General features: G+C 38.1%; 1 long non-coding RNA gene across 1 annotated transcript; it reads left to right on the top strand.

The window, feature by feature from the left end:
• Window positions 1-9,539: 9,539 nt before the first annotated feature.
• Window positions 9,540-13,417, top strand: LOC140226518 (uncharacterized). Its single transcript, XR_011900977.1, has 3 exons — window positions 9,540-9,635; window positions 11,499-11,657; window positions 13,372-13,417. It is a non-coding gene; the product is annotated as an uncharacterized lncRNA (long non-coding RNA).

The raw sequence follows: 13,417 nt of genomic DNA, 5'->3' as shown, positions 1-13,417 counted from the left end.
TGAAATTGGAGTGAATTTTGAGTGGAAATGTTCATTTTCACTCATTTTGGAGTGACCTCAGGGATCAATCGAAGATTTTGGAGTGATCCCTGAGGTCACTCGAAAACGAGTGAAAATGAAAATTTTCACTCAAAATTCACTCCAATTTCACTCTAAATTCACTCTTTTCTGTTATTCACTCTGTCAAGAGTGAATATTTTCACTCGATCTTTTTTTAGAGAGTAAAAGAAACAATCTGTTACTTATTTTAGCATCGTACGGAGCAGAATATTACCGTTATTCGATCTCCAAATTCAAAAGCAAACACCCGACATTTATTTTATGATCGTAAGGAGCCGAATATTACTGCTGTCCACTTCTGAAAGTGAAATGAATCATCTGACATTTATTTTGGCATCTTCAGGAGTCGAATGTTACATGCTATTTACTTTCGAGCATAAAAGCGAACATTCGGCATCTATTTCATCATCGTACGGAGTTGAATACTATTGTAATTCATTTTCGAACGCCAAAGCAAACATTCAACATTCATTTTAGCATCTTCCGGAGCTGAATGTTATTGCTATTTACTTTCGAACATAAAAGCAAACATATGACATTCATTTTATCATCGGACGGAGTTGAATACTATTGTTATTCATTTCCGAACGTTAAAGCAAATATCAATCATTAACTTTACCATCAAATGCAGCTAAATGTTACTGTTATTCATTTTGAAATTTAAAAGCAAACATCCGACAGTTAGCATCGCATGGAGAAGAATATTACTGCTATTCACTTCCGAACGTAAAAACAATCATCTGACATTTATTTTAGCATCTTCTGAAGCCGAATATTATTGCTATTTACTTTCGAAAGTAAAAGCAAACACCCGACATTTATCTCATCGTCGTACGAAGTTGATTGTTATTCATTTCCGAACGTCAAAGGGATAATTCGACATTTACTTAAGCATCTTCCGGAGCTGAATGTTAATGTTATTTACTTTCGAACGTAAAAGTAAACATCCGGCATTTATTTTATCATCGTATGGAGTTGAATATCATTATTTTTCATATCCGAACGTCAAAGCCCGAACGTCAAAGCAAATATTCGACATTTATTTCAGCATCTTCCGGATACTTTTTTTATCCTTATTCATTTCCGAACGCAAAATCAAATCTCTGACATTAATTTCAGCACCGTACGGAACTGAATCTCACCATTATTCATTTCCAAAAGTATAAGCAAACATCCGACATTTATTTTAGTATTATACGGAATCGAATATTACCGTTATTCATTTCCAAAATTAAAAGAGCAAACATCTGACATTATTTTATTCAGCATCTTATGGAGCCGATTGTTACCGCTTCATTTCCAAAACTGAAGGCAAACATTCGGCTTTTTTGGTGGCCCGGCGTGCGTTTTTGGTGACCCCGGTCGCAAATTAACCATTCGCGAAATCGTGATTCGATTCGCGAAAAGACTCCGCTAAATATAAGGCATACATCGCTACACTCGGCAGGGGCTACGTCGTCCTTTCACCAGGTCTCGTTACAAAACCAAAATCTCGCGTGAGATCTTGCGTTACCTATCGTTAATATTAACGAAACATCGTTAATTTGCGCTAGGGATCGTTACTCATCGTTGCTACAAACGTTAATTTTCCCGATCGTTAGTTTGCGTTACTAACGATTCAGGTGAAACCGCTTGCGTTAATGAAACGTTAATGTTTATTTACGCAGTTTCTTTTGGTACTGTATGTAAACAAAAATTGGCGTCTCGTGATTTTGACAGTGATTTATTACACAACAAAATCTTATTCGACTTAGGCACAGTGAATTCAATGGTTTTTCCGTGAAAGTGCTCTTGGAATTTCATCGACTTAAGCGAGTATTCGACTTAAAAAATTCGACTTATGAGGGAATTAATACACGTAAGTCAATGGGGAAAAATCGGGACTTTTTAAAATTATCGACTTGCGCGATTATTCGACATATGCGATGTCGACTTAGGCGAGTTTAACTGTAGTTGTCAAAAACGTATTGGCTGTGAAGCTATTTATGTAAGAAATAGACCATACCTACACAGTGTCTGTACTTTATTCTGGGGACAATTTATGGCTCAAAGTCAACACCCTAGCAGTAACGCACGGTACCGGTAACTAACAGTAAATGCAGTACATGGGACTACATGAGCGTCGCGTAATTTCTCCAGTTTCTCCGCCGTTACTCCTTTACTCTTGTCGACTGCTTTTAATTCATGATCCTTCTCCTGGGATGGTTTGTTTTGTCAATGAGTTCTTCTTCATTTTCCTACATTGCTTGATCGAAATGTGATGAGTTTTTCAAGATATTGGTCAGATTTGGGTGGTGATTTTAACAGAAAGCCAAAAAGCCAAAAGCCAACTTCTATTGTTTACAGATTAAAGTCAGTAGACAACGGTAGAGGGTCAAGCCAATGCTGCTCTCTGATTGGTCAATTTCCCGATGATGCCATTGGAGAATGTGGATGTAGTACCTTTTGCAACCCAACTGAAATGAATGTAGTACCTTTTGCAACCCAAGTGATATTTAAATGTATTTTTTTAACACTTTCTGGTTGGAAATTCAGCTTTTTGTTAGTATAGGTGTAAAGAGGTTCTAAAAATGAGTACATCAAGACCAAAAAGTGGATTTTGATAGAAAATGGATGCAGTACCTTTTGCAACTGAGCTCTTCATATATTAATTTGAGAATGTTATTCTTTCTCTTGTATGTGTTCCGTTCGCACTCTATAGATGTAAATGTACATTGTAAGATTTGGTGTGCATGTTCGAACTGTGTTCCTCTTTTTGTGAAAACACAAGAACTGATATAATAATGAACTTGAATTACACATATTCTTGAATCTTCATTCCATCTCCATTTGCCATTAGATATTTATTGATTTATGGAGCTCTTCCACAATTGTTATCCTTCCCATTGTCATTACTCATCTCTGAATAATTCAAATTTGATATTTTATTGAGGACCTATGTTTCTTCGATTACATAATGTACCTCTTCAATATATTGCTGCAAAAGGCATGATAAATCATGACCATTATTATACATTTAAAATGAAGCTTGAAATTCTGATAGTGTTGATATTTATGTATTTTTAGGAGTTTATCAGTTTCGAAGAGTGCATGCAGGATGAGTTTTATGATTTTATATGATCAAGTGCAGCTATCATAGAATCTGTTCAGCAGGAAAGAGAAAGATGGAAAATGAGGAATTATGAGTGAATTCGCATGCGAGCCAAATGACATCGATAAAAATTGTGACAAAGTAAAAGTCACAAATATGTGGAATACTAAGAAATAAAGAAATTAATATATTATTTCAGAGAAAGAAATAACAGAGTGCATGAGTATGAAAGATGAGTAAATGCAAGTAATTATTACTGACTGGCACGTCTTTTTTTTCAAATATTAAGCGGTATCCTTTATCTTAGAACAAACATTCATAATTATTATGAAAGAAATGAACTGAATTGGAATTAAAAATAATGTGAAAAAAATAAAAAAGTAAGTTAAAAAAGGAAAAAAAAAGGAAAAAGTAAAAAATATCAAACACAGTACACCGAGTACATGTATTACCAAATGATAGATGTCCACATGCAAAAATGTTAAATAATATATCCACAAAAAGGGGGGGGGGGGCAAAGAAATCTTTGGAACGATCAACGACAGCTCTAATAACAATACTAAATGAAGATGAAAACAATGACAACACGCTTTTTAGAACAATTAAGAGAAACTGGCTTGTATTATCATCTTAATTATCACTAAATGTATTATAATCATCACAACAATCATTACATGACAATTAATTTCAATTAATAAGGTTATTGTTGGTAAGCAGGTATAACCCTAGTATTTGTATGTAAACACATACGAAAATGAAATAGCGACGGTTCGTAAATACACGCGTATTGCACGTTACCTATTGTACAGGCCCTACAGCGCGGGTCTCACGAACCGGCGTAATACAACTTACGTCGGTTCGTGAGACCCGCGCTTAAGTACCTAACCTATAATGGTGCGCGCAAGAAACGATGGATTTACGAACCGAAGCAGTGAGTTTGTGGACAGAAATATCGTATTTTTTTTTTTTTTTGAATTCACACTAAAATTACACTGTGGATAGGAAGAACAACTTCCACTCTCATCACCCTGTCAAAATTTTCACACACAAGACAGGAAAAGTCATTGAAAACGTTGTCTAAAACTTGTGAGATCTTTAAACGTGATTTTCTCAGAATTGCAAAAACGAAATAGCGTCGGTTCGTGAAACCACCGACGATATGCCTGACAAACAAACTGACACCAAAAAGGTTTTGCCACCTCAGGTGGTACCAACAACCCATTTTTCGGGTCTTGGCCAATGGACACATGCTATTCCAATGTTCGAGCAAATTTCATGTATATTCATGAGCAACAGGAGTTTTGGTAAAGGTAGTGCGCATGTGCAAAAATATATAAATGAGCCCATTGGTTTCCTGCCTCGCTGTGGTATGGAAAAAAAAAAAAACGCCACCCGGGTGTGGTCGTTTGTTGTTTCGCGATTAGTCTCTTTTCAGTCACAGAGCAGATGGTTAAAGCGTGCAGACGGAGTTGGCTAAAGGCTACCGCAATGTAGCCGTTGTAGTCTGGATGCTTCGTAATCCGTGTCGTGCGTGTTCACGGTTTATGTACATACTATTGTAACGGCGACTTATTTATCATTGTCTAAGATGTGAAGAATGTACTTTCTATTCTGTGAATGTCCCAAAATATAGTCCCGCTATATGATGAAGTTTATTGTCGAAGGATGCCGAGGGTCAAATAGAAATTACAGTCGTCAGGCAGAAATAACGGATACGGAGGTTTATTACGGTAAATCACTTGAACACAGTTACAGCTAAAGATGGATATTGAGAATGTCTCGCCAGGCATTAGAGGTGCGATGCGGTGAAGGACTTAGACTAACTAATACGAAAAGCTAACATGACAGGAGACCGCTTTTGGACTGGTTGGCTCTTTATACCTTTCGTTGGTTATTCTCTCGCTGTTCAAACACGGGTTTCATTTTATAGCGGACACACTCTCCACTCCGTCTCCTAAGCAAGCACGTTTTCATGCAAGTTAACTTTAAGATAAGCATAGATTCTGTTTTATATACCGCTTCCAAACAAACCCCTCTTGTTCGAGAGAGAGATAGAGAGGACTAGTCGTAAAGGTCGCGAGAAAGACGTTTATCGCGCTGCGGAGTATCAGGAGAAGGACGTCTTTAAGCGCATAGATGAGGAGCTGAAAGTCATAGGCATGGAGAGGATACAAGGACTGGAGAAGATCAGGATAAGAAACAAACACAAAGGGCTGAATGACAGTGAAAGTCAGGGGGAAAGGGAACAAGCTGAAAAGGCTGAAGGACAGTGAAAGTCAGAGGGAAAGAGAGCAAGCTGAAAAGGCTGAAGGACAGTGAGTGTAGAGGACGTAAGGAGCAGGCTGAAAAGCATTGAGAGGCAAGGGCGAAAGGTAAGGGTATAAGGACTCTGAAAGTCAGGACAAGGTTGAACTGAGGAGAGCAAGGCAAGAGTTCTTAAAGACAAGGCATAGTCACAGTGAGAAGGGAAAAAGTGAAAGTACTAAAGGTGAGAGCAAGGTCAAAGCGAGGGAAGGACAGAATGGCATGTGCAGGTCAGAAGAACAAGGTTAGTGAGCACTAGGTCAAAATGGTGAAAGTATAGAATAGACATGTGAAGGTCAGAAGAAAAAAGATGATGGGCAAAGAGAGTACTCCGCTGTATGCAAAGCAATTGGGATTGGGCTTGCTAAACTAGTCATTTGCAATAGCGCTAGCGAGACATCCTTCACATAGACTTGTACGATTATCATGAAAGCACTGAAAAACACTCAATTCTATGTATATATAATGTTACATCAAATATCTGAATCAAAATGCGTGACACTATACAACATGCATTACACAGCGTAACTTGCAGGAAGATCTCTTTATAAATCACCTGACCTATATACAACGTATTAATTGGTTAACTTGTTCCTATTGATTTGTTTTTTGTAACAAAACGAGAGAGAGAGAGAGAGAGAGAGAAAGAGAGAGAGAGAAAGAAAGGTGCATCCCTCCAGACACGGATATACGCCCATGAAGCACGCGGTAGTCTCAATATTAGTCTTTGAATAAGGCCTCCGATGCCTTGAATGTAGACTTAGCGTGCCCACCTCAATACAGAATTATTTTTGGGAAAATTGTAATGAGGACTACAAAACAGGGATAGGCAAATTCGTATTGACGAAATAATTACAAGTGGAAAGTAAATTTGCCTGAAACAAGCAACTGTTCCCACTGACCAGAAATAAAAAAAGAAACATAAAGACATACATGTATCATCCTTTTTGCATGCATTTTTTTTTTTCTATTTGGTAAGAATACTTTAGTATAGAATAAAACAGTATTTGTGACTTCGCACCACAAAACACATAGAAAAAGTCGCCTAGCATGGATTTCTAGTAAGGCAAGATTCTGAACGAGCAGGCTCTAAGCTTTAAAATGATGTAAAATGAACTTCATCCAAATGGATTCTCCTAACCCTTATAAATACTGGAAAGAACGCGCACACTCAGGAAAAGATTGAACTGAGAAAAATAAAGAAAAAAAAATAAAGGCTGTGAAGTACAGGGTCTATTCAAGTGCCTAATCTGTAATAAGCCGTGCTTCTCGTGCCATGAATGGAACAACAAACTTGATGTAATCCACTGTAACAACAGCAATGAAGAGATTATGAGATCAAGCTGAAATTGAGCGTGCTCTCTTGACACATTCTGTTCATAACAAATGTCAAAGCATTAGCATCATCCTTTCAAAAGTTATTAGGGTTGAAAGTGAGAAGTGTGCAACGGATTTTAATTGAATTAAAGTGGGCGTTTAGCCAAAACCTGATTACCAGGCCTACCTTTCGAAAACAAAAGAGGTTGTAGAAAAACCGCTGAAAACACTCTTTTCCATTCAATATATGATTCCAAACTAAGGGATAATGTAGAAAAAGAAAAGTTCTTCAGAAAATATGGAAAACTCAAAATTGACTCTCTTGACTTGTTTTACCTTTCTTTAGTCTCGCATAAAATCAAGGGGTGCGACTTTTTATTTTGTTTGTTTTGCGATGGACGGTCACATTTGGAAACCTGTAAATTGTGAACTCAAGAAGGTCTTTATTTGTTGAGTTAAATATTCCGGGTTTTTTTAGTACGGAAAAATGGAACATTTAACTCAACTAGTCTAGTTTTACATACCTGTTTGATGCACTGTATGTAGTTAAAGTGGTGTGTTGCAATTTGCCATAGATAACAAAGCGAGATAAGACATCGGTTTTTACAGTAAAACATTGATTCCCATTGAAATAATCCTAGCTATATTGTGTTTCTTACAAACTGATTCATTTTTATATTGTTCCACGAATCTTAAATCACATTATGTATCGATTAATTTTCATCAAGAAAAAAAAAAAGACTCTTTACATTGTCACCCACAGCCATGGCCACTCATAAATAGATAGATCCATGCATTGATGATCTACCTTTGCTGCATGAATTTTAGGAGTAGGAATGTACAGTAGGAATGTATAGTATGTAGGTGCCAAGGTAAAAACGCTTATTCCTAATACAATGTACAATGAATAACCTTCATTTATTGTCCGGCTTCCATCATTCGTCTGCAGCAGCTGCTGCTGTAGTGCATTGTGGGTGAACATTTTGCGTTTATATAACCATAACAGCTTCTTGAAAACCCAGGGCTGATTTTTGCCAAACATAGCAGGTGTTATCGCTAAAGGGATGGGTTCTCAATTTATAGTAAACTTTTTAAATATGGACACCATGTCCCAAGCGCGATCAACTTGAAAAAAAAAATATATAATAATGTTCTTTAATAGAACCAAAAGTGATAGATTTAAGTTAGCGCCGTACCTATAAGTACGATTGTGGCTATAGTTTTAATGTTGTTCATGACAGATCGGGGAATGGGCCAGGGTTTATAAAAAAAAAAAACTAAATTTTGACCAAATATTAACATTTTTAAACTGCATCCTGAAACGCATGGTCAGTTTTTTTTTTTTTTTTTTTCACAGAAGTTAGTTTTTCCCAGGTAAAGTATTCATAAAATTGTGAAATTTACGTTGTTCACGTGGAAACCATGCCCTCCTGGGGCCCAAAGGGACAATGGACGTGTATGAGTGTGTTTGTGTATGTGTGTTTGTGTGTGTGTGTGTTTGTGTGTGTGTGTGTATCAGGGAGGCTGTAGAAAACCTCAAAGTTGAGGAATCTTTACATTTATTTTTTTCCAGAACCAGAAGGAAAAGCCAATCTAGTGCTACAAGTTAATAGATGTTGCATCTTTTTATTTCGTTTTTCCTCAAAATTTGGTCCTCATGTTTCTTTCATTCCAGGACATGGAATATAGCCACGTTCCGATTCTTCTAGACTAACTGGCCATCTGGAATCGCCGGTAGGAGACAAAGACGTATCGCCTTCCTTAACAGTTTCCATTAGTCCTGTTTCGTCTTCGTGAAGTTTGGGCTTTGGTATCCGAGTCATCACAGTCGTCAATGCATCACAAAAAAGCATGGGTAATATATGGTCCTTAACACGTAGGAGGGAAAGACGGCCCACCAATGATACAGAACGAGATTATTGTCGACTCCAGTCGGATGAGAGAACGTAAGTTAAAGCAGCATCAACACTGAATATTTCTTTCAGATATGAACGTTTAATGGATATCGTGCATATTATTCCTAATGCCCCTGCATGTCACAATTTGCCGGATAAGGCAAACACATGGATACCGAAGGTCGATTTTTTTCATCCGTTGATATCCGTTGAAATCCGTTTCATGTCCTTTTTTTTTCCTTTGGATGGATGTTTGCCTTCCCGTGATGTTCGTCAGAGCGGTCAGAAAACTTTGTGCATGCACAAGTTTGTTTGTTTTTTTTTTCTTTTTTTTCTTTTCTTTTTTTTTTCTCGCCAAAAACGGATAGCGCGATCCGACCCTTGTGCTTTAGTTGCATTTTTTTTTTCTGTATCTTTACTGAACTTGTCGTTTTCCTCGCGTTTCGATCCGCCAGGATTCAAGTAAAGTACGTTGCTGCAGAATGCCAACGTGGCCCTCCAAAAGTATACTGCCGCCTGCACTGTTAGAACGCTGTGTAAAATTTCGTTGTTTAAAATATTGTTGTTTAAAATTCTAAACAATGTTGTTTAAATATAGAAAATTGGAGCTTGATTGCCTTAAACCGCGGTTGTTTAAAAACAATTCGGAATGATTGTCCAAACAATTAAACAACGGTTGTTTAGAAATTGATGGGCAAAAGTCATGTGATAGTCATGAACCAATCAGCGGGCCTGCATGTATCCTTCGTCGCATGGCAATCGATCGCCGCCGCCGGGCGGCCACCGCGCCTCACACACACACGTACATCACACGTTTATGTACGTATAGCTAGCTATACAGTAGCGCGGCTATTCATCATGATGGACGGCGGTGACGATGACTGCAATGCAGCTACGTGTATATGGAGTCACGAACATTCTCAGCAAATGGGGTCTAGCTATAGAAGAACTTTGCCAGTCATTCCAAGGTATTTATTTATTTAACTGATAGTTACATTGCTTCATGCCCATCTGTAATTTGCATGATGTATGAAGCTAGTCACGGCTCACGCTTTGGGTTCTTGGCCGGGCTGCGCTACGTCTCGCCTTCATGCATGTAACGTAATACTAGATCTAACTATTAATGTTAACGTTTAAACGTTAAGTTAGGTCGTTTGTACCGGTACGTACATTATGTTTTTCAACCAACTCGTGCTTGTATAAACACTTCAATCCTTACATACATTTTCAAAACTTCACATAAAATACGAATTTCTTTTACAAAAACTAATCATCTAAATCAGCGTAGGGCCTACGGAATATTCCCATTGTTGACACAGTACAGTAGCCTATTCGTTGTAGGCCTACAGTATTCTAAGTTGTAACCATGGTAACAGGCACCGTATCACATCATGCACAAGTTAGTGTAGGCGCAGTGTCCGAGTTCGATGATGTAGAAATCTAACAAGTTAGTTAGGCATAGGGTCTAACGTGACGGTTAGGGCCTAGCTGGGCAATGCTAGGGCCTAGTCAAGGGCTAGGGCCTATATTTTAGACTGCTAGTGCTAGTGCTAACTAAGTTCAATTACACAATGACCTGTCTCGTTCATTTCCTACCTCATAATTTAGAACTTTTATGCCATGGTCGGCTGTATGATAGCCCTACTACATCGACCACCCTCTTGTAATAAACCGACCGTGTATTAATTGCCGCACTGAACGCGGTAGAGTAGTACTGAGTACGCACTTCACTGCACGCAAAGCACATAAAAATGGATTGGCTTTGACTGTTGATGAGGATGGTGTGGGAAAACGCAAAAATTCACCGTTCATTAACAAAGTTAATGGTTTTAATCAAGGACAAAATTTCGAATGAATATTTTCACCGAATCGTAATGTAATGTCTATGGAAGTTTCTAAAAAGCTTCGTACAACACGGTGTTCAATACAACTCGGTTTGCGTGCATTGTCAATGCAAAAACAGCGGTCGATCTAAAGGAGCGTTACCGCGGGGAGCTGAAACGAGGCCACGCAAGTTCGATGGCGATATTTTTGCACTCAAACTTCGAATTGAAAAGGGAACAAAGGCATTTGATAGCCTAGCTCTGGATTTTCTCAATCACGTAGGTCAAGATTTTTGCATGCATTTCAGTGTTCAATATTCTTATCAAGCAAATAAACATTAGGCGGTCGATGAGTAGTAGGTCCAACCGTACAACCAAAATCTGCTGTAAACATAACGAACCCCCTAAAATCCAATAGTAAAGTGCAAGTTAAGTTCTGCTACTTTTGCTGGAGCAATTCATTCTTTACTGAGCATCATTGCCATCAATGATGCTCGATGAATTAAGGTCTACGTAAGCTTCCAGTAGAAAAAAAGGCCTAGAACCCCTATAGAAAATGAAGATAAAGACAGAAAACAGATTGTGGTGTTTTTAACGCACAATATAGTCTATGCACCACATGTAAACTTAATGCCTGTAGTAATAATATACATGTACCACCTTAGTAGAGTTCTATTTGTTTCGTGTAGGTAGGTGGTTTGGAACCAATTTTTGGCACTTTTGTCACTTTCAAATAAGTTTCTATGCAAAGATTAGGAGCTTTCTTCTCAGTCTGTCAAGATTTCCATGCCAAACGAAGCACATTGTGCAAATTCACACAAACTTGTGAGAAAAATGTTTATAGAATGAACATTTTTGCAGAAGCTAATGATCATGCATAATTCACTCCATCATTTATGTTTTTGTTATTACTTGAGTATTATATTTTTTTCCATTTGGTTTATAGCATTCTTTCTGAGCCACCCTTAATATGATTACAAATGCAATCTTGTTCCCTAATTTGTACAGATCAAGCAAGACTTCAGCCAGGAGATCATGGCTGAAGACAGGATGTTTGCAGCATGGCCATGTATGCTGACAAAGTACTCTAGTATGGGGAATCAAGATGTCCATCGTAGCAAACGCTGCTTATTCGTCACACGGGTGACACCGATGGCCTTTCCCAAGGTACATTTTAAATAGTATTGCTCTTTGTAGAGATTTTAATCTACAGCCCCAGTACCACCCTTTCCTTTTTTGCATTTGAGTTGAGGTGAATTTATTAACAACATTAACAAAATACTTACAGTATGTACATGACTATAAAAAAAAATTGTTAGACCGAGAAATTCATTCAATGCTTGTTAATTAATTTCTAAGACTTTCGCAAAAACCTGCAAAAACTGAAGTGGATCTGTAATTTCAAAGCCAATATCAAAGAGATCATCCGGGCTCTTGATGACTCTGCTTTGTCCATCATTCAACTTGCATGTCATGTTCCCGTATTTGGTTTTGTTGCCGATTCGACATCATGAGCTTCCTTGGCATTTATCATGCACTGATCGAGTGACATATTGCATGCCTTTAGATCTTCATTGATGTACACACTTTTCATGTTCTCTTTTCCTTTCAGACTAGAATGCAGAGAATACAGTTTGTTCCTTTTGTTTGCAATAAAGTGGACTTTGATCTGCCTGCTCTTTCCTTCTTGCCTTTTCCCCAAGATGATGACAAGATCATGAAGATGAGATGTCCTCTTTCCAAATGTCTAAGCCAACTTCCTTGGCAACATTTGACTCGCCCTCAGTAAGCTCTTCCTCTGTCTCCTCAGCCCCCTCTGGCAGGCCAGTCAGGCAGAGATTGTCCCTCCTTAGCTCATGTTGGACCTCGTCCTGCTGGAACTGAATCCTCAAGAGACGACATGTGGATTCAGAACATCTTTAATTGTGCTCATACAAGCTTCTTTCGCTCCTTGTATCACATGCGGTAGTGCAGCTTTAATGACTGTAACTACAGCTTGGACAATTATGTGGGAGAGGCTGTCTCCTGCCCCTCTCTCACATTATAGCACCCCACGGCCACACAGTTCATGTACACTGAAACTTCTGGACGGTTTGTCCTTGCCTCCTTCATCTACCATTCCCCTTTTCTTCTCCACTGCCTGATCAACTCACATGATAATCAAGCTTTTGTCATTATAGGATAACATTAACAGAGAAGTCTTTTATGAACTATTAAAGTTTTTGCATTCATTTTCCTACTACTTGGAATAAAAATCACTGGACCTTGAACATCCCTTGCTCTTGCTAATCTAATTAAGATATATATGCATATTAACTGATCTTGCTTTATGCAATGCCAGAATATGACATGAACCTCCTGCAAAAGCCCAAATGTCATTCATATTGCAATAGTCTTTGTTAAGCACTTAACAGTAGTGCAAGATTATTCTTATTAAGGCACTGGCTGTCAACACCATTCAACTTTCTTTCATCCAAGTTCATGGTAACTCTGATTGCTGCTTTGTAGAATAGCATGATGATTATTACAGCATTATAATTCTAATGCTTGGCCTTACAAGTTTGGCTCTACTCATCCACAATTGCCCGTCTTGGTAGTAAATGCCGTTGCCAGAATCAGTCCCTCATTCAAAATGTGTAGTATTTTCTACAATACCCTCCAAACAACTTTAAAACAGCCCCCCCCCCCCACACACACACACACAGTTAGTAATCCTGGTTGCAATCAAGTACAATATAAGTACATAAGCTAGCATCTGAATATGAGCTGATACTTGTCAGCATTTCTCTTTATCAGCCTTGATTGTGTTAATATTTTTAAAGGGTATATTTGTACTTATCATTCAAAATACTCCCCCTGTGTCATACATTTTGCTCCACAGAGGAAAAAGAGACGCTTGCTTTCAGTATGCTGCCGCTAGTTTGCCG

Source organism: Diadema setosum, chromosome 3, assembly GCF_964275005.1.
Source record: "Diadema setosum chromosome 3, eeDiaSeto1, whole genome shotgun sequence".
Taxonomy (NCBI): domain Eukaryota; kingdom Metazoa; phylum Echinodermata; class Echinoidea; order Diadematoida; family Diadematidae; genus Diadema; species Diadema setosum.
This window is presented reverse-complemented; position numbering and strand designations above follow the sequence as displayed.